This window comes from Schistocerca cancellata, chromosome 2 (assembly GCF_023864275.1).
Source record: "Schistocerca cancellata isolate TAMUIC-IGC-003103 chromosome 2, iqSchCanc2.1, whole genome shotgun sequence".
NCBI classification, from domain to species: Eukaryota; Metazoa; Arthropoda; class Insecta; order Orthoptera; family Acrididae; genus Schistocerca; species Schistocerca cancellata.
In genome coordinates this window covers 952,525,544-952,552,131 of record NC_064627.1, presented here as the reverse complement: position 1 = coordinate 952,552,131, position 26,588 = coordinate 952,525,544, and the positions used below count along the sequence as shown (strand labels likewise).

Below are 26,588 nucleotides of genomic sequence, written 5' to 3'. Positions count from 1 at the left end.
CGATAACATTTGCACGTCACACGGTCGAAATACTGACACACAACTCTAGCAGCTCTTTGAGCATTCACATACACTGGTGTTCAGCACAGCTCATGTTGTGGGTGTCGGATTAAGAAAGCTCTTTGAGAATATGGTCCAGATTGTATGCTGCAACTAGCAAGTGCGGCAAGATGTCAGTAGGTGGCGGGGTGCAGACGTGCTTCCTTGGGCAGCCTGTTGGTCTAGGGGTATGATTCATGCTTTGGGTGCAGAAGGTTCCGGGTTCATAACCCGCACAGGCCCTACTTTTCAGTTTCGCGACAACCAAACACTACGTTAAACATGCGAGTCTCTGAAAGTAAGCCACGCAACAGGACAAACTGCATGTGGGCCACCGGCCCAAGAGACTGGCAAGTGCGTCATGTGGAAAGCAATCTACGTGGCAGGATTAAGCCGTCTTCGCTCACTTATATCTATACGTAAAGACTGGCACGTACAGCGATTCTATTCGTTTCCCAGGAACTAATACATCGCATGCACGTTTGTTAAATGCATGCGCATGCAGCACCCAAAACGGAGAGATGTCTTTCCTGCTGGGAGAAACAGCTGAGGGCGTCTTCTCGCAGTTGAACCCCTTACGTTCCGTTATTAATCCTAGTATCAAAAGCATAAGCATTTGGAGCGGTCCCCATTCACGTGTGGACTGCTATTAACAATTTGCGTTACTTCAAACTACCTTCTCGTACACATTTCTAGAAACTAGCACAAAACAGTGCGTCAGTTTCCACCGTGACTCGAACTCGGATCGCTGGATTCAAAGTCCAGAGTGCTTACCATTACACCATGGAACCGCACGCCTGTAGCGGTCTTCAATTAGAAACGAGCGCAAAACACAGCGTCAGTTTCCACCGTGACTCGAACTCGGATCGCTGGATTCAAAGTCCAGAGTGCTTACCATTACACCATGGAACCGCACGCCTGTAGCGGTCTTCAATTCAGTAGCATCATATCATTAAGCCGATAAGATGCGATGTTATTTCATGTAGCGTCCTCAGGAAGTGTTTGCGTGGCAAATGAAGCAACCAGGTTGGCTGAAAGTGGAATGTGCACCTTCGAATGTAGCAAGAATTCTTGCCAGTATTCGTACATCAAGTGATGTCGAAGGCTCAGGTAATCAAAATCGCCAACTGCCACTTTCGTATGGTGCATGCATTGTGCTGGAAGCAGCCTAGCTATGGAAACAGCTATGGACACAGTGTACTGTCGAAAACTGCGTGCTGACACAAAACGCTACGTAGTGGGCGGATAGTGCGTGACACGATAACATTTGCACTTCACACGGTCGAAATACTGACACACAACTCTAGCAGCTCTTTGAGCATTCACATACACTGGTGTTCAGCACATCTCATGTTGTGGGTGTCGGATTAAGAAAGCTCTTTGAGAATATCGTCCAGATTGTATGCTGCAACTAGCAAGTGCGACAAGATGTCAGTAGGTGGCGGGGTACAGACGTGCTTCCTTGTGCGGCCTGTTGGTCTAGGGGTATGATTCCTGCTTTGGGTGCAGGAGGTCACGGGTTCAAATCCCGGACAGGCCCTACTTTTCACTTTCGCGACAACCTTTCACTACGATAAACTTGCGAGTCTCTCAAAGTAAGCCATGCAACAGGACAAACTGCATGTGGGCCCCCGGCCCAAGAGACTGGCAAGTGCGTCATGTGGAAAGCAATCTACGTGGCAGGATTAAGCCGTCTTCGCTCACTTATATCTATACGTAAAGACTGGCACGTACAGCGATTCTATTCGTTTCCCAGGAACTAATACATCGCATGCACGTTTGTTAAATGCATGCGCATGCAGCACCCAAAACGGAGAGATGTCTTTCCTGCTGGGAGAAACAGCTGAGGGCGTCTTCTCGCAGTTGAACCCCTTACGTTCCGTTATTAATCCTAGTATCAAAAGCATAAGCATTTGGAGCGGTCCCCATTCACGTGTGGACTGCTATTAACAATTTGCGTTACTTCAAACTACCTTCTCGTACACATTTCTAGAAACTAGCACAAAACAGTGCGTCAGGTACCACCGAGACTCGAACTCGGATCGCTGTATCCAAAGTCCTGAGTGCTAACCATTACACCATGGAACCGGATGCCTGTAGCGGTCTTCGATTCAGTAGCATCATGTCATTAAGCCGATGAGATGCGATGTTATTTCATGTAGCGTCCTCAGGAAGTGTTTGCGTGGGAAATGAAGCAACCAGGTAGGCTGAAAGTGGAAGGTGCACCTTCGAATGTAGCAAGAATTCTTGCCAGTATTCGTACATCAAGTGATGTCGAAGGCTCAGGTAATCAAAATCGCGCAACGGCCACTTTCGTATGGTGCATGCATTGTGCTGGAAGCAGCCTAGCTATGGAAACAGCTATGGACACAGTGTACTGTCGAAAACTGCGTGCTGACACAGAACGCTACGTAGTGGGCGGATAGTGCGTGACACGATAACATTTGCACGTCACACGGTCGAAATACTGACACACAACTCTAGCAGCTCTTTGAGCATTCACATACACTGGTGTTCAGCACAGCTCATGTTGTGGGTGTCGGATTAAGAAAGCTCTTTGAGAATATGGTCCAGATTGTATGCTGCAACTAGCAAGTGCGGCAAGATGTCAGTAGGTGGCGGGGTGCAGACGTGCTTCCTTGGGCAGCCTGTTGGTCTAGGGGTATGATTCATGCTTTGGGTGCAGAAGGTTCCGGGTTCATAACCCGCACAGGCCCTACTTTTCAGTTTCGCGACAACCAAACACTACGTTAAACATGCGAGTCTCTGAAAGTAAGCCACGCAACAGGACAAACTGCATGTGGGCCACCGGCCCAAGAGACTGGCAAGTGCGTCATGTGGAAAGCAATCTACGTGGCAGGATTAAGCCGTCTTCGCTCACTTATATCTATACGTAAAGACTGGCACGTACAGCGATTCTATTCGTTTCCCAGGAACTAATACATCGCATGCACGTTTGTTAAATGCATGCGCATGCAGCACCCAAAACGGAGAGATGTCTTTCCTGCTGGGAGAAACAGCTGAGGGCGTCTTCTCGCAGTTGAACCCCTTTCGTTCCGTTATTAATCCTAGTATCAAAAGCATAAGCATTTGGAGCGGTCCCCATTCACGTGTGGACTGCTATTAACAATTTGCGTTACTTCAAACTACCTTCTCGTACACATTTCTAGAAACTAGCACAAAACAGTGCGTCAGGTACCACCGAGACTCGAACTCGGATCGCTGTATCCAAAGTCCTGAGTGCTAACCATTACACCATGGAACCGGATGCCTGTAGCGGTCTTCGATTCAGTAGCATCATGTCATTAAGCCGATGAGATGCGATGTTATTTCATGTAGCGTCCTCAGGAAGTGTTTGCGTGGGAAATGAAGCAACCAGGTAGGCTGAAAGTGGAAGGTGCACCTTCGAATGTAGCAAGAATTCTTGCCAGTATTCGTACATCAAGTGATGTCGAAGGCTCAGGTAATCAAAATCGCGCAACGGCCACTTTCGTATGGTGCATGCATTGTGCTGGAAGCAGCCTAGCTATGGAAACAGCTATGGACACAGAGTAATGTCGAAAACTGCGTGCTGACATAGAACGTTACTTAGTGGGTGGATAGTGCGTGACACAATAACATTTGCACTTCACACGGTCGAAATACTGACACACAACTCTAGCAGCTCTTTCAGCATTCACATACACTGGTGTTCAGCACAGCTCATGTTGTGGGTGTCGGATTAAGAAAGCTCTTGGAGAATATGGTCCAGATTGTATGCTGCAACTAGCAAGTGCGGCAAGATGCCATTAGGTGGCGGGGTGCAGACGTGTTTCCTTGTGCGGCCTGTTGGTCTAGGGTATGGTTCTTGATTTGGGTGCAGGAGGTCCCGGGTTCAAATCCCTGACAGGTCCTACTTTTCACTTTCGCGACAACCAAACACTACGATATAGTTGCGAGTCTCTGAAAGTAAGCCATGCAACAGGACAAACTGCATGTGGGCCACCGGCCCAAGAGACTGGCAAGTGCGTCATGTGGAAAGCAATCTACGTGGCAGGATTAAGCCGTCTTCGCTCACTTATATCTATACGTAAAGACTGGCACGTACAGCGATTCTATTCGTTTCCCAGGAACTAGTACATCGCATGCACGTTTGTTAAATGCATGCGCATGCAGCACCCAAAACGGAGAGATGTCTTTCCTGCTGGGAGAAACAGCTGAGGGCGTCTTCTCGCAGTTGAACCCCTTTCGTTCCGTTATTAATCCTAGTATCAAAAGCATAAGCATTTGGAGCGTTCCCCATTCACGTGTGGACTGCTATTAACAATTTGCGTTACATGATCCTAGCTCAAATTCGGCATATACAATGCCAACTACAGACTCGTACACATTTCTAGAAACGAGCGCAAAACACAGCGTCAGGTTCCACCGAGACTCGAACTCGGATCGCTGGATTCAAAGTCCAGAGTGCTAACCATTACACCATGGAACCGGATGCCTGTAGCGGTCTTAAATTCAGTAGCATCATGTCATTAAGCCGATAAGATGCGATGTTATTTCATGTAGTGTCCTCAGGAAGTGTTTGCGTGGCAAATGAAGCAACCAGGTAGGCTGAAAGCGGAAGGTGCACCTTCGAATGTAGCAAGAATCCTTGCCAGTATTCGTACATCAAGTGATGTCGAAGGCTCAGGTAATCAAAATCGCGCAACGGCCACTTTCGTATGGTGCATGCATTGTGCTGGAAGCAGCCTAGCTATGGAAACAGCTATGGACACAGAGTACTGTCGAAAACTGCGTGCTGACACAGAACGCTACGTAGTGGGCGGATAGTGCGTGACACGATAACATTTGCACTTCACACGGTCGAAATACTGTCACACAACTCTAGCAGCTCTTTCAGCATTCACATACACTGGTGGTTAGCGCAGCTCATGTTGTGGGTGTCGGATTAAGAAAGCTCTTTGAGAATATGGTCCAGATTGTATGCTGCAACTAGCAAGTGCGGCAAGATGTCAGTAGGTGGCGGGGTGCAGACGTGCTTCCTTGTGCGGCCTGTTGGTCTAGGGTATGGTTCTTTATTTGGGTGCAGGAGGTCCCGGGTTCAAATCCCCGACAGGCCCTACTTTTCACTTTCACGACAACCAAGCACTACGATAAACTTGCGAGTCTCTGAAAGTAAGCCATGCAACAGGACAAACTGCATGTGGGCCACCGGCCCAAGAGACTGGCAAGTGCGTCATGTGGAAAGCAATCTACGTGGCAGGATTAAGCCGTCTTCGCTAACTTATATCTATACGTAAAGACTGGCACGTACAGCGATTCTATTCGTTTCCCAGGAAGTAGTACATCGCATGCAGCAAGACTGGCACGTACAGCGATTCTATTCGTTTCCCAGGAACTAGTACATCGCATGCACGTTTGTTAAATGCATGCGCATGCTGCACCCAAAACGGAGAGATGTCTTTCCTGCTGGGAGGATCAGCTGAGGGCGTCTTTTCGCAGTTGAACTCCTTACGTTCCGTTATTAATCCTAGTATCAAAAGCATAAGCATGTGGAGCGTTCCCCATTCACGTGTGGACTGCTATTAACAATTTGCGTTACATGATCCTAGCTAAAATTCTGCATATACAATTCCAACTACCGGCTCGTACGCATTTCTAGAAACGAGCGCAAAACACAGCGTCAGGTTCCACCGAGACTCGAACTCGGATCGCTGGATTCAAAGTCCTGTGTTCTAAGCATTACACCATGGAACCGGATGCCTGTAGCGGTCTTCAATTCAGTAGCATCATGTCATTAAGCCGATAAGATGCGATGTTATTTCATGTAGCGTCCTCAGGAAGTGTTTGCGTGGCAAATAAAGCAACCAGGTAGGCTGAAAGTGGAAGGTGCACCTTCGAATGTAGCAAGAATTCTCGCCAGTATTCGTACATCATGTGATGTCGAAGGCTCAGGTAATCAAAAAAGCGCAACGGCCACTTTCGTATGGTGCATGCATTGTGCTGGAAGCAGCCTAGCTATGGATACAGCTATGGACACAGAGTACTGTCGAAAACTGCGTGCTGACACAGATCGCTACGTAGTGGGCGGATAGTGCGTGACACGATATCATTTGCACTTCACACGGTCGAAGTACTGACACACAACTCTAGCAGCTCTTTCAGCATTCACATTCACTGGTGTTCAGCGCAGCTCATGATGTGGGTGTCGGATTAAGAAAGCTCTTTGAGAATATGGTCCAGATTGTATGCTGCAACTAGCAAGTGCGGCAAGATGTCAGTAGGTGGCGGGGTGCAGACGTGCTTCCTTGTGCGGCCTGTTGGTCTAGGGTATGGTTCCTGATTTGGGTGCAGGAGGTCACGGGTTCAAATCCCGGACAGGCCCTACTTTTCATTTTCGCGACAACCTAACACTACGATAAACTTGTGAGTCTCTCAAAGTAAGCCATGCAACAGGACAAACTGCATGTGGGCCCCCGGCCCAAGAGACTGGCAAGTGCGTCATGTGGAAAGCAATCTACGTGGCGGGATTAAGCCGTCTTCGCTCACTTATATCTATACGTAAAGACTGGCACGTACAGCGATTCTATTCGTTTCCCAGGAACTAGTACATCGCATGCACGTTCGTTAAATGCATGCGCATGCAGCACACAAAACGGAGAGATGTCTTTCCTGCTGGGAGAAACAGCTGAGGGCGTCTTCTCGCAGTTGAACCCCTTACGTTCCGTTATTAATCCTAGTATCAAAAGCATAAGCATTTGGAGCGGTCCCCATTCACGTGTGGACTGCTATTAACAATTTGCGTTACTTCAAACTACCTTCTCGTACACATTTCTAGAAACTAGCACAAAACAGTGCGTCAGGTACCACCGAGACTCGAACTCGGATCGCTGTATCCAAAGTCCTGAGTGCTAACCATTACACCATGGAACCGGATGCCTGTAGCGGTCTTCGATTCAGTAGCATCATGTCATTAAGCCGATGAGATGCGATGTTATTTCATGTAGCGTCCTCAGGAAGTGTTTGCGTGGGAAATGAAGCAACCAGGTAGGCTGAAAGTGGAAGGTGCACCTTCGAATGTAGCAAGAATTCTTGCCAGTATTCGTACATCAAGTGATGTCGAAGGCTCAGGTAATCAAAATCGCGCAACGGCCACTTTCGTATGGTGCATGCATTGTGCTGGAAGCAGCCTAGCTATGGAAACAGCTATGGACACAGTGTACTGTCGAAAACTGCGTGCTGACACAGAACGCTACGTAGTGGGCGGATAGTGCGTGACACGATAACATTTGCACGTCACACGGTCGAAATACTGACACACAACTCTAGCAGCTCTTTGAGCATTCACATACACTGGTGTTCAGCACAGCTCATGTTGTGGGTGTCGGATTAAGAAAGCTCTTTGAGAATATCGTCCAGATTGTATGCTGCAACTAGCAAGTGCGACAAGATGTCAGTAGGTGGCGGGGTACAGACGTGCTTCCTTGTGCGGCCTGTTGGTCTAGGGGTATGATTCCTGCTTTGGGTGCAGGAGGTCACGGGTTCAAATCCCGGACAGTTCCTACTTTTCACTTTCGCGACAACCTAACACTACGATAAACATGTGAGTCTCTCAAAGTAAGCCATGCAACAGGACAAACTGCATGTTTGCCCCCGGCCCAAGAGACTGGCAAGTGCGTCATGTGGAAAGCAATCTACGTGGCGGTATTAAGCCGTCTTCCCTCACTTATATCTATACGTAAAGACTGGCACGTACAGCGATTCTATTCGTTTCCCAGGAACTAGTACATCGCATGCACGTTTGTTAAATGCATGCGCATGCAGCACCCAAAACGGAGAGATGTCTTTCCTGCTGGGAGAAACAGCTGAGGGCGTCTTCTCGCAGTTGAACCCCTTTCGTTCCGTTATTAATCCTAGTATCAAAAGCATAAGCATTTGGAGCGTTCCCCATTCACGCGTGGACTGCTATTAACAATTTGCGTTACATGATCCTAGCTCAAATTCGGCATATACAATGCCAACTACAGACTCGTACACATTTCTAGAAACGAGCGCAAAACACAGCGTCAGGTTCCACCGAGACTCGAACTCGGATCGCTGGATTCAAAGTCCAGAGTGCTAACCATTACACCATGGAACCGGATGCCTGTAGCGGTCTTAAATTCAGTAGCATCATGTCATTAAGCCGATAAGATGCGATGTTATTTCATGTAGTGTCCTCAGGAAGTGTTTGCGTGGCAAATGAAGCAACCAGGTAGGCTGAAAGCGGAAGGTGCACCTTCGAATGTAGCAAGAATCCTTGCCAGTATTCGTACATCAAGTGATGTCGAAGGCTCAGGTAATCAAAATCGCGCAACGGCCACTTTCGTATGGTGCATGCATTGTGCTGGAAGCAGCCTAGCTATGGAAACAGCTATGGACACAGAGTACTGTCGAAAACTGCGTGCTGACACAGAACGCTACGTAGTGGGCGGATAGTGCGTGACACGATAACATTTGCACTTCACACGGTCGAAATACTGTCACACAACTCTAGCAGCTCTTTCAGCATTCACATACACTGGTGGTTAGCGCAGCTCATGTTGTGGGTGTCGGATTAAGAAAGCTCTTTGAGAATATGGTCCAGATTGTATGCTGCAACTAGCAAGTGCGGCAAGATGTCAGTAGGTGGCGGGGTGCAGACGTGCTTCCTTGTGCGGCCTGTTGGTCTAGGGTATGGTTCTTTATTTGGGTGCAGGAGGTCCCGGGTTCAAATCCCCGACAGGCCCTACTTTTCACTTTCACGACAACCAAGCACTACGATAAACTTGCGAGTCTCTGAAAGTAAGCCATGCAACAGGACAAACTGCATGTGGGCCACCGGCCCAAGAGACTGGCAAGTGCGTCATGTGGAAAGCAATCTACGTGGCAGGATTAAGCCGTCTTCGCTAACTTATATCTATACGTAAAGACTGGCACGTACAGCGATTCTATTCGTTTCCCAGGAAGTAGTACATCGCATGCAGCAAGACTGGCACGTACAGCGATTCTATTCGTTTCCCAGGAACTAGTACATCGCATGCACGTTTGTTAAATGCATGCGCATGCTGCACCCAAAACGGAGAGATGTCTTTCCTGCTGGGAGGATCAGCTGAGGGCGTCTTTTCGCAGTTGAACCCCTTACGTTCCGTTATTAATCCTAGTATCAAAAGCATAAGCATGTGGAGCGTTCCCCATTCACGTGTGGACTGCTATTAACAATTTGCGTTACATGATCCTAGCTAAAATTCTGCATATACAATTCCAACTACCGGCTCGTACGCATTTCTAGAAACGAGCGCAAAACACAGCGTCAGGTTCCACCGAGACTCGAACTCGGATCGCTGGATTCAAAGTCCTGTGTTCTAAGCATTACACCATGGAACCGGATGCCTGTAGCGGTCTTCAATTCAGTAGCATCATGTCATTAAGCCGATAAGATGCGATGTTATTTCATGTAGCGTCCTCAGGAAGTGTTTGCGTGGCAAATAAAGCAACCAGGTAGGCTGAAAGTGGAAGGTGCACCTTCGAATGTAGCAAGAATTCTCGCCAGTATTCGTACATCATGTGATGTCGAAGGCTCAGGTAATCAAAAAAGCGCAACGGCCACTTTCGTATGGTGCATGCATTGTGCTGGAAGCAGCCTAGCTATGGATACAGCTATGGACACAGAGTACTGTCGAAAACTGCGTGCTGACACAGATCGCTACGTAGTGGGCGGATAGTGCGTGACACGATATCATTTGCACTTCACACGGTCGAAGTACTGACACACAACTCTAGCAGCTCTTTCAGCATTCACATTCACTGGTGTTCAGCGCAGCTCATGATGTGGGTGTCGGATTAAGAAAGCTCTTTGAGAATATGGTCCAGATTGTATGCTGCAACTAGCAAGTGCGGCAAGATGTCAGTAGGTGGCGGGGTGCAGACGTGCTTCCTTGTGCGGCCTGTTGGTCTAGGGTATGGTTCCTGATTTGGGTGCAGGAGGTCACGGGTTCAAATCCCGGACAGGCCCTACTTTTCACTTTCGCGACAACCTTTCACTACGATAAACTTGCGAGTCTCTCAAAGTAAGCCATGCAACAGGACAAACTGCATGTGGGCCCCCGGCCCAAGAGACTGGCAAGTGCGTCATGTGGAAAGCAATCTACGTGGCAGGATTAAGCCGTCTTCGCTCACTTATATCTATACGTAAAGACTGGCACGTACAGCGATTCTATTCGTTTCCCAGGAACTAATACATCGCATGCACGTTTGTTAAATGCATGCGCATGCAGCACCCAAAACGGAGAGATGTCTTTCCTGCTGGGAGAAACAGCTGAGGGCGTCTTCTCGCAGTTGAACCCCTTACGTTCCGTTATTAATCCTAGTATCAAAAGCATAAGCATTTGGAGCGGTCCCCATTCACGTGTGGACTGCTATTAACAATTTGCGTTACTTCAAACTACCTTCTCGTACACATTTCTAGAAACTAGCACAAAACAGTGCGTCAGGTACCACCGAGACTCGAACTCGGATCGCTGTATCCAAAGTCCTGAGTGCTAACCATTACACCATGGAACCGGATGCCTGTAGCGGTCTTCGATTCAGTAGCATCATGTCATTAAGCCGATGAGATGCGATGTTATTTCATGTAGCGTCCTCAGGAAGTGTTTGCGTGGGAAATGAAGCAACCAGGTAGGCTGAAAGTGGAAGGTGCACCTTCGAATGTAGCAAGAATTCTTGCCAGTATTCGTACATCAAGTGATGTCGAAGGCTCAGGTAATCAAAATCGCGCAACGGCCACTTTCGTATGGTGCATGCATTGTGCTGGAAGCAGCCTAGCTATGGAAACAGCTATGGACACAGTGTACTGTCGAAAACTGCGTGCTGACACAGAACGCTACGTAGTGGGCGGATAGTGCGTGACACGATAACATTTGCACGTCACACGGTCGAAATACTGACACACAACTCTAGCAGCTCTTTGAGCATTCACATACACTGGTGTTCAGCACAGCTCATGTTGTGGGTGTCGGATTAAGAAAGCTCTTTGAGAATATCGTCCAGATTGTATGCTGCAACTAGCAAGTGCGACAAGATGTCAGTAGGTGGCGGGGTACAGACGTGCTTCCTTGTGCGGCCTGTTGGTCTAGGGGTATGATTCCTGCTTTGGGTGCAGGAGGTCACGGGTTCAAATCCCGGACAGTTCCTACTTTTCAATTTCGCGACAACCTAACACTACGATAAACATGTGAGTCTCTCAAAGTAAGCCATGCAACAGGACAAACTGCATGTTTGCCCCCGGCCCAAGAGACTGGCAAGTGCGTCATGTGGAAAGCAATCTACGTGGCGGGATTAAGCCGTCTTCGCTCACTTATATCTATACGTAAAGACTGGCACGTACAGCGATTCTATTCGTTTCCCAGGAACTAGTACATCGCATGCACGTTTGTTAAATGCATGCGCATGCAGCACCCAAAACGGAGAGATGTCTTTCCTGCTGGGAGAAACAGCTGAGGGCGTCTTCTCGCAGTTGAACCCCTTACGTTCCGTTATTAATCCTAGTATCAAAAGCATAAGCATTTGGAGCGGTCCCCATTCACGTGTGGACTGCTATTAACAATTTGCGTTACTTCAAACTACCTTCTCGTACACATTTCTAGAAACTAGCACAAAACAGTGCGTCAGGTACCACCGAGACTCGAACTCGGATCGCTGTATCCAAAGTCCTGAGTGCTAACCATTACACCATGGAACCGGATGCCTGTAGCGGTCTTCGATTCAGTAGCATCATGTCATTAAGCCGATGAGATGCGATGTTATTTCATGTAGCGTCCTCAGGAAGTGTTTGCGTGGGAAATGAAGCAACCAGGTAGGCTGAAAGTGGAAGGTGCACCTTCGAATGTAGCAAGAATTCTTGCCAGTATTCGTACATCAAGTGATGTCGAAGGCTCAGGTAATCAAAATCGCGCAACGGCCACTTTCGTATGGTGCATGCATTGTGCTGGAAGCAGCCTAGCTATGGAAACAGCTATGGACACAGTGTACTGTCGAAAACTGCGTGCTGACACAGAACGCTACGTAGTGGGCGGATAGTGCGTGACACGATAACATTTGCACGTCACACGGTCGAAATACTGACACACAACTCTAGCAGCTCTTTGAGCATTCACATACACTGGTGTTCAGCACAGCTCATGTTGTGGGTGTCGGATTAAGAAAGCTCTTTGAGAATATCGTCCAGATTGTATGCTGCAACTAGCAAGTGCGACAAGATGTCAGTAGGTGGCGGGGTACAGACGTGCTTCCTTGTGCGGCCTGTTGGTCTAGGGGTATGATTCCTGCTTTGGGTGCAGGAGGTCACGGGTTCAAATCCCGGACAGTTCCTACTTTTCACTTTCGCGACAACCTAACACTACGATAAACATGTGAGTCTCTCAAAGTAAGCCATGCAACAGGACAAACTGCATGTTTGCCCCCGGCCCAAGAGACTGGCAAGTGCGTCATGTGGAAAGCAATCTACGTGGCGGGATTAAGCCGTCTTCGCTCACTTATATCTATACGTAAAGACTGGCACGTACAGCGATTCTATTCGTTTCCCAGGAACTAGTACATCGCATGCACGTTTGTTAAATGCATGCGCATGCAGCACCCAAAACGGAGAGATGTCTTTCCTGCTGGGAGAAACAGCTGAGGGCGTCTTCTCGCAGTTGAACCCCTTACGTTCCGTTATTAATCCTAGTATCAAAAGCATAAGCATTTGGAGCGGTCCCCATTCACGTGTGGACTGCTATTAACAATTTGCGTTACTTCAAACTACCTTCTCGTACACATTTCTAGAAACTAGCACAAAACAGTGCGTCAGGTACCACCGAGACTCGAACTCGGATCGCTGTATCCAAAGTCCTGAGTGCTAACCATTACACCATGGAACCGGATGCCTGTAGCGGTCTTCGATTCAGTAGCATCATGTCATTAAGCCGATGAGATGCGATGTTATTTCATGTAGCGTCCTCAGGAAGTGTTTGCGTGGGAAATGAAGCAACCAGGTAGGCTGAAAGTGGAAGGTGCACCTTCGAATGTAGCAAGAATTCTTGCCAGTATTCGTACATCAAGTGATGTCGAAGGCTCAGGTAATCAAAATCGCGCAACGGCCACTTTCGTATGGTGCATGCATTGTGCTGGAAGCAGCCTAGCTATGGAAACAGCTATGGACACAGTGTACTGTCGAAAACTGCGTGCTGACACAGAACGCTACGTAGTGGGCGGATAGTGCGTGACACGATAACATTTGCACGTCACACGGTCGAAATACTGACACACAACTCTAGCAGCTCTTTGAGCATTCACATACACTGGTGTTCAGCACAGCTCATGTTGTGGGTGTCGGATTAAGAAAGCTCTTTGAGAATATCGTCCAGATTGTATGCTGCAACTAGCAAGTGCGACAAGATGTCAGTAGGTGGCGGGGTACAGACGTGCTTCCTTGTGCGGCCTGTTGGTCTAGGGGTATGATTCCTGCTTTGGGTGCAGGAGGTCACGGGTTCAAATCCCGGACAGTTCCTACTTTTCACTTTCGCGACAACCTAACACTACGATAAACATGTGAGTCTCTCAAAGTAAGCCATGCAACAGGACAAACTGCATGTTTGCCCCCGGCCCAAGAGACTGGCAAGTGCGTCATGTGGAAAGCAATCTACGTGGCGGGATTAAGCCGTCTTCGCTCACTTATATCTATACGTAAAGACTGGCACGTACAGCGATTCTATTCGTTTCCCAGGAACTAGTACATCGCATGCACGTTTGTTAAATGCATGCGCATGCAGCATCCAAAACGGAGAGATGTCTTTCCTGCTGGGAGAAACAGCTGAGGGCGTCTTCTCGCAGTTGAACCCCTTACGTTCCGTTATTAATCCTAGTATCAAAAGCATAAGCATTTGGAGCGTTCCCCATTCCCGTGTGGACTGCTATTAACAATTTGCGTTACATGATCCTAGCTAAAATTCTGCATATACAAATCCAACTACCGGCTCGTACACGTTTCTAGAAACGAGCGCAAAACACAGTGTCAGGTTCCACCGAGACTCGAACTCGGATCGCTGGATTCAAAGTCCAGAGTGCTAACCATTACACCATGGAAACGGACACCTGTAGCGGTCTTCAATTCAGTAGCATCATATCATTAAGCCGATAAGATGCGATGTTATTTCATGTAGCGTCCTCAGGAAGTGTTTGCGTGGCAAATGAAGCAACCAGGTTGGCTGAAAGTGGAAGGTGCACCTTCGAATGTAGCAAGAATTCTTGCCAGTATTCGTACATCAAGTGATGTCGAAGGCTCAGGTAGCAAAATCGCGCAACGGCCACTTTCGTATGGTGCATGCATTGTGCTGGAAGCAGCCTAGCTATGGAAACAGTTATGGACACTACTGTCGAAAACTGCGTGCTGACACAGAACGCTACGTAGTGGGCGGATAGTGCGTGACACGATAACATTTGCACTTCACACGGTCGAAATACTGACACACAACTCTAGCAGCTCTTTCAGCATTCACATACGCTGGTGTTCAGCAGAGCTCATGTTGTGGGTGTCGGATTAAGAAAGCTCTTTGGGAATATGGTCCAGATTGTATGCTGCAACTAGCAAGTGCGGCAAGATCTCAGTAGGTGGCGGGGTGCAGACGTGCTTCCTTCTGCGGCCTGTTGGTCTAGGGGTATGATTCCTGCTTTGGGTGCAGGACGTCCGGGGTTCAAATCCCGGACAGTCCCTACCTTTCACTTTCGCGACAACCACACACTACGATAAACTTGCGAGTCTCTGAAAGTAAGCCATGCAACAGGACAAACTGCATGTGGGCCACCGGCCCAAGAGACTGGCAAGTGGGTCATGTGGAAAGCAATCTACGTGGCAGGATTAAGCTGTCTTCGCTCACTTATATCTATACGTAAAGACTGGCACGTACAGCGATTCTATTCGTTTCCCAGGAACTAGTACATCGCATGCACGTTCGTTAAATGCATGCGCATGCAGCACCCAAAACGGAGAGATGTCTTTCCTGCTGGGAGAAACAGCTGAGGGCGTCTTCTCGCAGTTGAACCCCTTACGTTCCGTTATTAATCCTAGTATCAAAAGCATAAGCATTTGGAGCGGTCCCCATTCACGTGTGGACTGCTATTAACAATTTGCGTTACTTCAAACTACCTTCTCGTACACATTTCTAGAAACTAGCACAAAACAGTGCGTCAGGTACCACCGAGACTCGAACTCGGATCGCTGTATCCAAAGTCCTGAGTGCTAACCATTACACCATGGAACCGGATGCCTGTAGCGGTCTTCGATTCAGTAGCATCATGTCATTAAGCCGATGAGATGCGATGTTATTTCATGTAGCGTCCTCAGGAAGTGTTTGCGTGGGAAATGAAGCAACCAGGTAGGCTGAAAGTGGAAGGTGCACCTTCGAATGTAGCAAGAATTCTTGCCAGTATTCGTACATCAAGTGATGTCGAAGGCTCAGGTAATCAAAATCGCGCAACGGCCACTTTCGTATGGTGCATGCATTGTGCTGGAAGCAGCCTAGCTATGGAAACAGCTATGGACACAGTGTACTGTCGAAAACTGCGTGCTGACACAGAACGCTACGTAGTGGGCGGATAGTGCGTGACACGATAACATTTGCACGTCACACGGTCGAAATACTGACACACAACTCTAGCAGCTCTTTGAGCATTCACATACACTGGTGTTCAGCACAGCTCATGTTGTGGGTGTCGGATTAAGAAAGCTCTTTGAGAATATCGTCCAGATTGTATGCTGCAACTAGCAAGTGCGACAAGATGTCAGTAGGTGGCGGGGTACAGACGTGCTTCCTTGTGCGGCCTGTTGGTCTAGGGGTATGATTCCTGCTTTGGGTGCAGGAGGTCACGGGTTCAAATCCCGGACAGTTCCTACTTTTCACTTTCGCGACAACCTAACACTACGATAAACATGTGAGTCTCTCAAAGTAAGCCATGCAACAGGACAAACTGCATGTTTGCCCCCGGCCCAAGAGACTGGCAAGTGCGTCATGTGGAAAGCAATCTACGTGGCGGGATTAAGCCGTCTTCGCTCACTTATATCTATACGTAAAGACTGGCACGTACAGCGATTCTATTCGTTTCCCAGGAACTAGTACATCGCATGCACGTTTGTTAAATGCATGCGCATGCAGCACCCAAAACGGAGAGATGTCTTTCCTGCTGGGAGAAACAGCTGAGGGCGTCTTCTCGCAGTTGAACCCCTTACGTTCCGTTATTAATCCTAGTATCAAAAGCATAAGCATTTGGAGCGGTCCCCATTCACGTGTGGACTGCTATTAACAATTTGCGTTACTTCAAACTACCTTCTCGTACACATTTCTAGAAACTAGCACAAAACAGTGCGTCAGGTACCACCGAGACTCGAACTCGGATCGCTGTATCCAAAGTCCTGAGTGCTAACCATTACACCATGGAACCGGATGCCTGTAGCGGTCTTCGATTCAGTAGCATCATGTCATTAAGCCGATGAGATGCGATGTTATTTCATGTAGCGTCCTCAGGAAGTGTTTGCGTGGGAAATGAAGCAACCAGGTAGGCTGAAAGTGGAAGGTGCACCTTCGAATGTAGCAAGAATTCTTGCCAGTATTCGTACATCAAGTGATGTCGAAGGCTCAGGTAATCAAAATCGCGCAACGGCCACTTTCGTATGGTGCATGCATTGTGCTGGAAGCAGCCTAGCTATGGAAACAGCTATGGACACAGTGTACTGTCGAAAACTGCGTGCTGACACAGAACGCTACGTAGTGGGCGGATAGTGCGTGACACGATAACATTTGCACGTCACACGGTCGAAATACTGACACACAACTCTAGCAGCTCTTTGAGCATTCACATACACTGGTGTTCAGCACAGCTCATGTTGTGGGTGTCGGATTAAGAAAGCTCTTTGAGAATATCGTCCAGATTGTATGCTGCAACTAGCAAGTGCGACAAGATGTCAGTAGGTGGCGGGGTACAGACGTGCTTCCTTGTGCGGCCTGTTGGTCTAGGGGTATGATTCCTGCTTTGGGTGCAGGAGGTCACGGGTTCAAATCCCGGACAGTTCCTACTTTTCACTTTCGCGACAACCTAACACTACGATAAACATGTGAGTCTCTCAAAGTAAGCCATGCAACAGGACAAACTGCATGTTTGCCCCCGGCCCAAGAGACTGGCAAGTGCGTCATGTGGAAAGCAATCTACGTGGCGGGATTAAGCCGTCTTCGCTCACTTATATCTATACGTAAAGACTGGCACGTACAGCGATTCTATTCGTTTCCCAGGAACTAGTACATCGCATGCACGTTTGTTAAATGCATGCGCATGCAGCACCCAAAACGGAGAGATGTCTTTCCTGCTGGGAGAAACAGCTGAGGGCGTCTTCTCGCAGTTGAACCCCTTACGTTCCGTTATTAATCCTAGTATCAAAAGCATAAGCATTTGGAGCGGTCCCCATTCACGTGTGGACTGCTATTAACAATTTGCGTTACTTCAAACTACCTTCTCGTACACATTTCTAGAAACTAGCACAAAACAGTGCGTCAGGTACCACCGAGACTCGAACTCGGATCGCTGTATCCAAAGTCCTGAGTGCTAACCATTACACCATGGAACCGGATGCCTGTAGCGGTCTTCGATTCAGTAGCATCATGTCATTAAGCCGATGAGATGCGATGTTATTTCATGTAGCGTCCTCAGGAAGTGTTTGCGTGGGAAATGAAGCAACCAGGTAGGCTGAAAGTGGAAGGTGCACCTTCGAATGTAGCAAGAATTCTTGCCAGTATTCGTACATCAAGTGATGTCGAAGGCTCAGGTAATCAAAATCGCGCAACGGCCACTTTCGTATGGTGCATGCATTGTGCTGGAAGCAGCCTAGCTATGGAAACAGCTATGGACACAGTGTACTGTCGAAAACTGCGTGCTGACACAGAACGCTACGTAGTGGGCGGATAGTGCGTGACACGATAACATTTGCACGTCACACGGTCGAAATACTGACACACAACTCTAGCAGCTCTTTGAGCATTCACATACACTGGTGTTCAGCACAGCTCATGTTGTGGGTGTCGGATTAAGAAAGCTCTTTGAGAATATCGTCCAGATTGTATGCTGCAACTAGCAAGTGCGACAAGATGTCAGTAGGTGGCGGGGTACAGACGTGCTTCCTTGTGCGGCCTGTTGGTCTAGGGGTATGATTCCTGCTTTGGGTGCAGGAGGTCACGGGTTCAAATCCCGGACAGTTCCTACTTTTCACTTTCGCGACAACCTAACACTACGATAAACATGTGAGTCTCTCAAAGTAAGCCATGCAACAGGACAAACTGCATGTTTGCCCCCGGCCCAAGAGACTGGCAAGTGCGTCATGTGGAAAGCAATCTACGTGGCGGGATTAAGCCGTCTTCGCTCACTTATATCTATACGTAAAGACTGGCACGTACAGCGATTCTATTCGTTTCCCAGGAACTAGTACATCGCATGCACGTTTGTTAAATGCATGCGCATGCAGCACCCAAAACGGAGAGATGTCTTTCCTGCTGGGAGAAACAGCTGAGGGCGTCTTCTCGCAGTTGAACCCCTTACGTTCCGTTATTAATCCTAGTATCAAAAGCATAAGCATTTGGAGCGTTCCCCATTCCCGTGTGGACTGCTATTAACAATTTGCGTTACATGATCCTAGCTAAAATTCTGCATATACAAATCCAACTACCGGCTCGTACACGTTTCTAGAAACGAGCGCAAAACACAGTGTCAGGTTCCACCGAGACTCGAACTCGGATCGCTGGATTCAAAGTCCAGAGTGCTAACCATTACACCATGGAAACGGACACCTGTAGCGGTCTTCAATTCAGTAGCATCATATCATTAAGCCGATAAGATGCGATGTTATTTCATGTAGCGTCCTCAGGAAGTGTTTGCGTGGCAAATGAAGCAACCAGGTTGGCTGAAAGTGGAAGGTGCACCTTCGAATGTAGCAAGAATTCTTGCCAGTATTCGTACATCAAGTGATGTCGAAGGCTCAGGTAGCAAAATCGCGCAACGGCCACTTTCGTATGGTGCATGCATTGTGCTGGAAGCAGCCTAGCTATGGAAACAGTTATGGACACTACTGTCGAAAACTGCGTGCTGACACAGAACGCTACGTAGTGGGCGGATAGTGCGTGACACGATAACATTTGCACTTCACACGGTCGAAATACTGACACACAACTCTAGCAGCTCTTTCAGCATTCACATACGCTGGTGTTCAGCAGAGCTCATGTTGTGGGTGTCGGATTAAGAAAGCTCTTTGGGAATATGGTCCAGATTGTATGCTGCAACTAGCAAGTGCGGCAAGATCTCAGTAGGTGGCGGGGTGCAGACGTGCTTCCTTCTGCGGCCTGTTGGTCTAGGGGTATGATTCCTGCTTTGGGTGCAGGACGTCCGGGGTTCAAATCCCGGACAGTCCCTACCTTTCACTTTCGCGACAACCACACACTACGATAAACTTGCGAGTCTCTGAAAGTAAGCCATGCAACAGGACAAACTGCATGTGGGCCACCGGCCCAAGAGACTGGCAAGTGGGTCATGTGGAAAGCAATCTACGTGGCAGGATTAAGCTGTCTTCGCTCACTTATATCTATACGTAAAGACTGGCACGTACAGCGATTCTATTCGTTTCCCAGGAACTAGTACATCGCATGCACGTTCGTTAAATGCATGCGCATGCAGCACCCAAAACCGAGAGGTGTCTTTCCTGCTGGGAGAAACAGCTGAGGGCGTCTTCTCGCAGTTCAACCCCTTACGTTCCGTTATTAATCCTAGTATCAAAAGCATAAGCATGTGGAGCGTTCCCCATTCACGTGTGGACTGCTATTAACAATTTGCGTTACATGATCCTAGCTAAAATTCTGCATATACAATTCCAACTACCGGCTCGTACACATTTCTAGAAACAAGCGCAAAACACAGCGTCAGGTTCCACCGAGACTCGAACTCGGATCGCTGGATTCAAAGTCCAGAGTGCTAACCATTGCACCATTTTTTTTTAAAGCGGTTATCACGTCTGCCTAACACGCAGAAGGTCCCCGGTTGGATTCCGGGCGGAAACACTTTTTCGTCGCACTCAACAAGACCCTTTCTACAATCTCTACTGTGACCATTTAAATCAATTTCAAACGGCCCACCACCAGGGCTCAGATGATACATGAAACTCTTTCAGAACCGGCTACTTGGTTTTTGTGCTTACCTGGAGGGCTGGAAATGCGCGGAACAGCCGCCGGCAGGACGGTAGTTGCCACACGTTTGCACAAAACGCAAGGACTCTGACTCTGAACACTATGGGACTCAACATCTTAGGTCATAAGTCCCCTAGAACTTAGAACTACTTAAACCTAACTAACCTAAGGACATCACACACACCCATGCCCGAGGCAGGATTCGAACCTGCGACCGTAGCAGTCCCGCGGTTCCGGACTGCAGCGCCAGGACCGCTAGACAAATCGCAAGGGCTCGTCAGGGATTTGAACCCGGGACCTCCTGCACCCGAAGCAGGAATCATACCCCTTTTTTTTCTTTTTTTTCCAATTGCGCCACTTTTTTTTTCTACGACTTTTTTTTAACCACCTTTTTTTTTCTTTTGTCTAACGCTCTTCCAACTGAGCTATTTTTTTTAGTCCGACGCCTTATCCATTTTTTTTTTTAGAGAATAGAAGCTTAGCAGCATGAGGCAGGTGGAGGCAAAACGGGCAGGGGTCTGCAACTTGAGGCTTGGCCGTGATGTCTCGCCCCAGTCCTGTTACTGAGTTGCTTCATTTTAATAAGGCACTATTGCCATAGCCTTGTTGTCTTCTTGATAGGTACAAGAATAATAATAATGAAAAAAGGTCCTCTTCCATTAAAAGAAATTAGACTTCCATGTTAGTAATAAAATGGTGAAAAAAGAAAAAATCTTATCAGTACCCTGCGATGCTTATGTTTTATTTTTTTTTTCTTAATTTTGTTTTGTTTTAAATTTTATGTTATTTTATTTGTTTGTTTTGTTTTTTTTCCTGGTTTTTAGAAACAAGCGTCCATGCGCTTAAAGAAATGATTGGTGTTTATCTCACTTGCGTGTCAACCGATGCCCAGTCGCTCAAATACTATTTTTAGCATATTGCCGTAGTTATTCTTGTGATCTTTATATTTCAGGGCTCTATAAAAGGCAAACTTCATGTTCACGTAAAACTCAATGGAATTTTCAGTTCCCAGGTGATTAATTACGTAATTCACATAGTGTCCCATTAACCAGTGGACGGAGTTGTTTTTAGCTGCGGGAAAATAGCGAATCTGAGGCCTGAGGAATGTCACAGGGGGAAAATTTTCTACCGAAGATCTCGTAAGAAATGCAAGTTGTTCTCTAATCCAATTACAGATTTGTAGATTCCCACCGCACGTTAATCGGTGCACTAACGTATCGATCAGTTTGCATTTGAGACATAGATTCGTTTCGCTAATGCCGATTGCATGTAGCCTTTCATTAGTGCTGATGGTCCCATTCACTGTTTTATACCACGTTGATGTGACGTCGGATGGAAGACCACGCATATGAATATTTTCCCATATGGCGGCCCAATCAAAATGTGGGTATTGGCGTTCTAATTTGTTTCTCCCCTCCATTTTCTTTCGGTGTGACAGAATATCGCGGGCCGTGATCCGTCGTGAGTTGATTATGGCACTGCCAAGATAGCTGAGTTCCACAAAATATACTCGAACGTGCTGGAGCCGGTTATTTATTTTTTGCACATTCACCGGTGGCTGTAGACTTGCAGGCCTGACAACTTCAAATAATTTAGTTGTGATGCTGTCAGCGTGATCGCGAAGGATAGTGGCGGTCCTTTTTATAAAAAGTGCAGACGCCTTATTTCTGATGTCAACTAAACCTAAACCTCCATTCCTGGGATCTAAGGTCGCTGTTGTTGCATTTACTCTGAATATTTCACCTCTCCACAGATAACTGGCAATGGTAGACATTATCTGTTTTCCAATCATTTTTGGTAACGGGAAGGTCTGCGCTGTAAAGTAACCTTTGGAGAGGAGGCAGTTGTTAATGAAAAGTACCCTCTGAACCAGGTTCATATTACGGGGGAGGTTTTCTCTTGTTGTTCCAAGAATTTGTCCTGACGTATTTCTCCTATTGATAGCTGCCATTTTCAATGGACAAGGCGTCAGCGTTATTCCCAGTGCTTTGCACTGGGTGACTTTTGTGCCCCAGGTTAATGTGGTGTGTTGAAAGCCCCGTAGGTTTAAAAGTTTGCTTTTGTTGGCGTTGACACTGGCTCCGGAGACGCTACAGTACTCCTTAATTAGTATTTCCAATTTCGAAATGTCTTCGGCATTACGCAGTAATACTCCGACATCATCGGCATATGCGTTTATAACAGTTCGGTGTCCAGATAATGTGAGGCCAGTCAGGCAGACGTGAACACTGCGGATAAAAGGCTCTAAAGACAGCACGAAGAGGAGCATTGAGAGGGGGCTTCCTTGAGGCACGCCACGCCTGATCTGGAACTGCTTTGTCCTCTGGATGTTGACTGATATACAGGCGCTGATTCCTGTTGCGATATTTCTAATCACACTTAGGACGCGCTCATTAAAACCTATTTTCTTCAGTGTGGCATTAAGGAATCTATGATCGACACAATCAAAAGCTTTCTGGAAGTCAATAAACATGATAGCACATTTGATGTTGGTCACAGCAGTGATTGCAATTACATCTCTATATTCAGCTATGCCTTTAAAAATACTTCTATTAGGAACACACGACTGGTGTGAGCTTACTATCTTTGTAGCGACCTGTGAGAGTCTGTTGTTTATAATTCTGCCGATGATTTTATAATCAGAGTTTAACAGAGAGATAGGACGAAAGTTATTAAGGTTTGTTTTTGCAGTAGTTTTTGGAATGAGTACTATTGTGCTCTCTTTAAAAACTGAAGGTATTTGTTTTCCCTGAAGTATCTCGTTCGTCATTCGGGTAAACATGTCACCAATCAAAGGCCAGTAACGTATATAAAATTCAACAGGCAAACCATCCGGTCCCGGTGATTTCGTCAAAGGAGACTTGCAGATGGTTCTGTAGAGTTCTTCGTTAGTACACTCGACGAGAAGGTTTTCGTTTTCCTCGTCTGACACCTGAGGAGCTATGGAATTAAGGTACTCATCGAAGGACTCTTCACATACCGGACCGACTGAGTATAGATCTTCGTAATACTTGTACACTGCATTGACGATGTCTCTCTGAGTCACGAGTGTCTCGCCATTTTCAGACTGAAGTCCATCGATGAAGGTGCGTCTCCTATTTCTTTCGTGCCGCAGTAGATGGTACAAGGAAGCATGTTCATCCTCCACGACGGTTTTAGCCTTTGATTTTATTTTCAGACCCTCCATCTGCTGTCTTTTAATGCTGAGCAATTTGGCCTTGGTTCGCTTGATATCTACCAGACGGATGTTGGAAGTGTCTGCCTGCTCATATAGATTTCTCAGCATGGTGTAATAAAATTCTATGGAATTTTTCAAGTCCTTCGATCGTTGTGCACCATAATGAATGAGAACTTTCCGCATTTTGGGCTTTGCCCTGTTGCACCACCACTCTAGTACTGAGACATGCCTGTTTACAGAGCGGAGACACATGGCCCACGCTTCTGTCAAACTTTCTTCTAGTCCGTCTTCCTGCATCAGTGACATGTTAAGGTGCCATTGACTTCTGAAACGACGAGTAGGTTGCACAGTAAGGCTGACGGTAGCAAGCACGGCACTATGATCAGAAAAGTAGACAGGAGTCGTCTCCGCTTTCATGAGGGAGCTGACTAGACTTTGCGATATGTAGAGTCTGTCAACTCTACTTCGTGATTGAGGACCGATATATGTGAAAGCCACAAATGTGGGATACGTTATTTCCCAAGCATCTTTAAGCTGTAAAACAGTGACAAAACGCTTCAGTTCATTGCAGTTATTAAAATTTGGAACCTGGTCATTTTTATTGATCACACAATTAAAATCACCGCTGATTATAAGATCCTTTGGGTTTTTCCGCAATAAATAAATGATCTCTTCTTTAAAGAACTGTGCTCTTTCCATTCTATTGGATGTGCCGGAAGGGGCATACAGATTGATAAGAGTAAAACCAAAGACTTTTATATCTATCGCTCTGCCGGAGTCCAGTCTTTCAATATCTGTGACAGGGATCCCCTCCCTGACTAAAATTGCTGTCCCTATATTAGTGTCAAGCGAGACATTTAAAATAGACAAATACCCTGGCACTGTAAGGTTAGTGAGTACAACTTCTTGTAGGAAAACAATGTCCGTCCCTGACTCATATAGGTACTCTTTGAGCGCTGCAATTTTAGTCGCCGATGTAATCCTGTTAATATTGATAGTTGCAAGTGTATACGGCTGTGACATTTAGTTTACATAAAAAAGTACATAAATGAATAAACAAAAAAATAGTAAAATAATGATAAAACCAGGGAGCTGTGTCACTTCTAGAAGGGATAAACTACTCCACTTCAACAAGCTCCTACAATAATAATCTTCAGAGAAGTGTATACGCCTGGGACATTTAGTTTACATAAAAATGTACATAAATGAATAAACAAAAAAAATAGTAAAATAATGATAAAAACAGGGAGCTGTGTCGCTTCTAGAAGGGATAAAGTACTCCACTTCAACAAGCTCCAACAATAATAATCTACCGAGAAATACATATGAGTATGGAAAATACGTGAACCACTGCTTTTGGTTCCTCCGAAAAATGACTAAGACAATAGGACAATCAGAACATAAAGCGGTTCAACGATATTTTGTTTTTGTTTCCTTTTTTTTGTTGTTGAATTGTGATCCTCAGTTTGGTGGAGTATTCCTAAGTTCCCGGGTTTTAGTTTTGCAGAGGGGCTTTCCATCACTAATGTTACTTGAAGGTACATCCTTAGGTTTTTCCTTAATAATTTCATACAGGACATTCTTGGCCGTTGCGTCATCTTGTCCAGGTTGTTGTTTGCTTTGGTTACGGGAAGCTTTGAGATTAGGTTGCGGTTTGAGTCTACGTCTTTGGACATCTTGGTTCAACGCGCCGTCCTTCGCGTTGTCTATCTTCACCACCGTTGAGACCGAAGCTGCCTCAACAGTGTCCTGTTTATGACTTCCACTTCCTTGTCCTTCCGGCACTAAATCCAGGGCACTGACTGAATCAGTTGGTTGGGAGTTAGTGAGTTCGTGAATGCGGGTCTGGTCCGTCACCTCATGGGGTTCGGAGTGCGGCTCGTCCGTCGCCGCGACAACCGATACTGCTTCGCCGCCGTGGGCTGTTGGTACCTGTGCAGCAGCCGACAGCGGTTGGGTTGCCTTTGCCGCTGTCGTCACGTCCCTACATGTACTGTCCGTTTCCTCTAACACATCGGCATCACACTGCTTCTGTTTGCGGGTGGAGGGCGAATTGCGAGAGGACTCACCGTCCGAGCCGTCATCAGTCGCTTCCAACGGTCGTTTCTTATTCTGAAGATCGCATTCGGGAACAGAAGGGTGACTTGTTATTACTTGCAGAGGGGGGAACTCTGTGTTAGTTATAGCGGGCATTGTAGAAGTACCTGCACCACTGTCATTAGCAGAACGAGGGGAGTTGCTACTTCGTAAGACGTCGCTAAGGGTCAGTTTTTGACGCTGTGTTAGATTATTCCGGAGGACAAAAACACGGCGTGGAAAATCTTGTCTGAAATGACCTGTCTCGTTACAAATATTACACGTACGTTCCTGTCCAGAATAAACAACATGTGCTTTATGGCCTGTAACAGATATATGGGACGGAATATTGGCTTTCACCTCCATTTCGACGGACCTAATGCCATTATAACACTGTATCTTGTACAACTTCGACCATCTTTCGTTATAGATGGATTTAACTTCCCCATATTTAGATAGAGCGTCTTTGATCAACTGATTGTCAACTTCGATAGGAACATTCAAAATCCTCACATTGGTGTACATGATATCAGCTTTTCGTACAGAAACATTACTTTTTGAACCATCTCGATGAACAAATTCAACAGAATTACCCCAATTTGCAAGTAACTTATCGACAGTCGCGGAGTTCAGAAATTTAACATAAACACAGTATTTTTCAGCATCTAACTGCGTGGTGTGAACAGAGTCAGAATTGATACAGATTACCTCTGTGAGCCAATCATGGATCTCCAGTGCAGTGGGTTGCACCGGCCGGGTTTCCTTCTCGAACGAGAAGACTAACGTATTCTTTCTGACGGTGTCAGACATGGTCTTCAGTGCCGAAGAAATTCCGGTAAAAAACCGAAATCGCGACGAAGAACGAAACGGTGAACGGACGATAACACTTCAAAAACACTTATCAGGACCACCAAACGCAATAATACTATGAAACTGCACAGACAGCTGAAGGTAAACACAAAAACACCAGGGATAGCGCTAACGTGTGCGGAGCAAACAACAGGCACGTCCGACCGCGGCGACGGCTAGAGCCAGAATGGAACCGGATG

At 46.9% G+C, this 26,588-nt stretch overlaps 5 non-coding genes across 5 annotated transcripts; 1 reads left to right on the top strand and 4 right to left on the bottom strand.

Annotated features, from left to right (window-relative positions):
- Positions 1–1,507: 1,507 nt before the first annotated feature.
- On the top strand, positions 1,508–1,579 carry Trnap-ugg (transfer RNA proline (anticodon UGG)). Its single transcript has one exon. It is a non-coding gene; the product is annotated as a tRNA-Pro (tRNA).
- Positions 1,580–4,438: 2,859 nt separating this feature from the next.
- On the bottom strand, positions 4,439–4,510 carry Trnaq-uug (transfer RNA glutamine (anticodon UUG)). The gene has a single exon. It is a non-coding gene; the product is annotated as a tRNA-Gln (tRNA).
- A 3,576-nt stretch (positions 4,511–8,086) lies between these two features.
- Positions 8,087–8,158, bottom strand: Trnaq-uug (transfer RNA glutamine (anticodon UUG)). The gene has a single exon. It is a non-coding gene; the product is annotated as a tRNA-Gln (tRNA).
- A 5,930-nt stretch (positions 8,159–14,088) lies between these two features.
- Trnaq-uug (transfer RNA glutamine (anticodon UUG)) lies at positions 14,089–14,160 on the bottom strand. Its single transcript has one exon. It is a non-coding gene; the product is annotated as a tRNA-Gln (tRNA).
- A 4,661-nt stretch (positions 14,161–18,821) lies between these two features.
- On the bottom strand, positions 18,822–18,893 carry Trnaq-uug (transfer RNA glutamine (anticodon UUG)). The gene has a single exon. It is a non-coding gene; the product is annotated as a tRNA-Gln (tRNA).
- Positions 18,894–26,588: the final 7,695 nt, after the last annotated feature.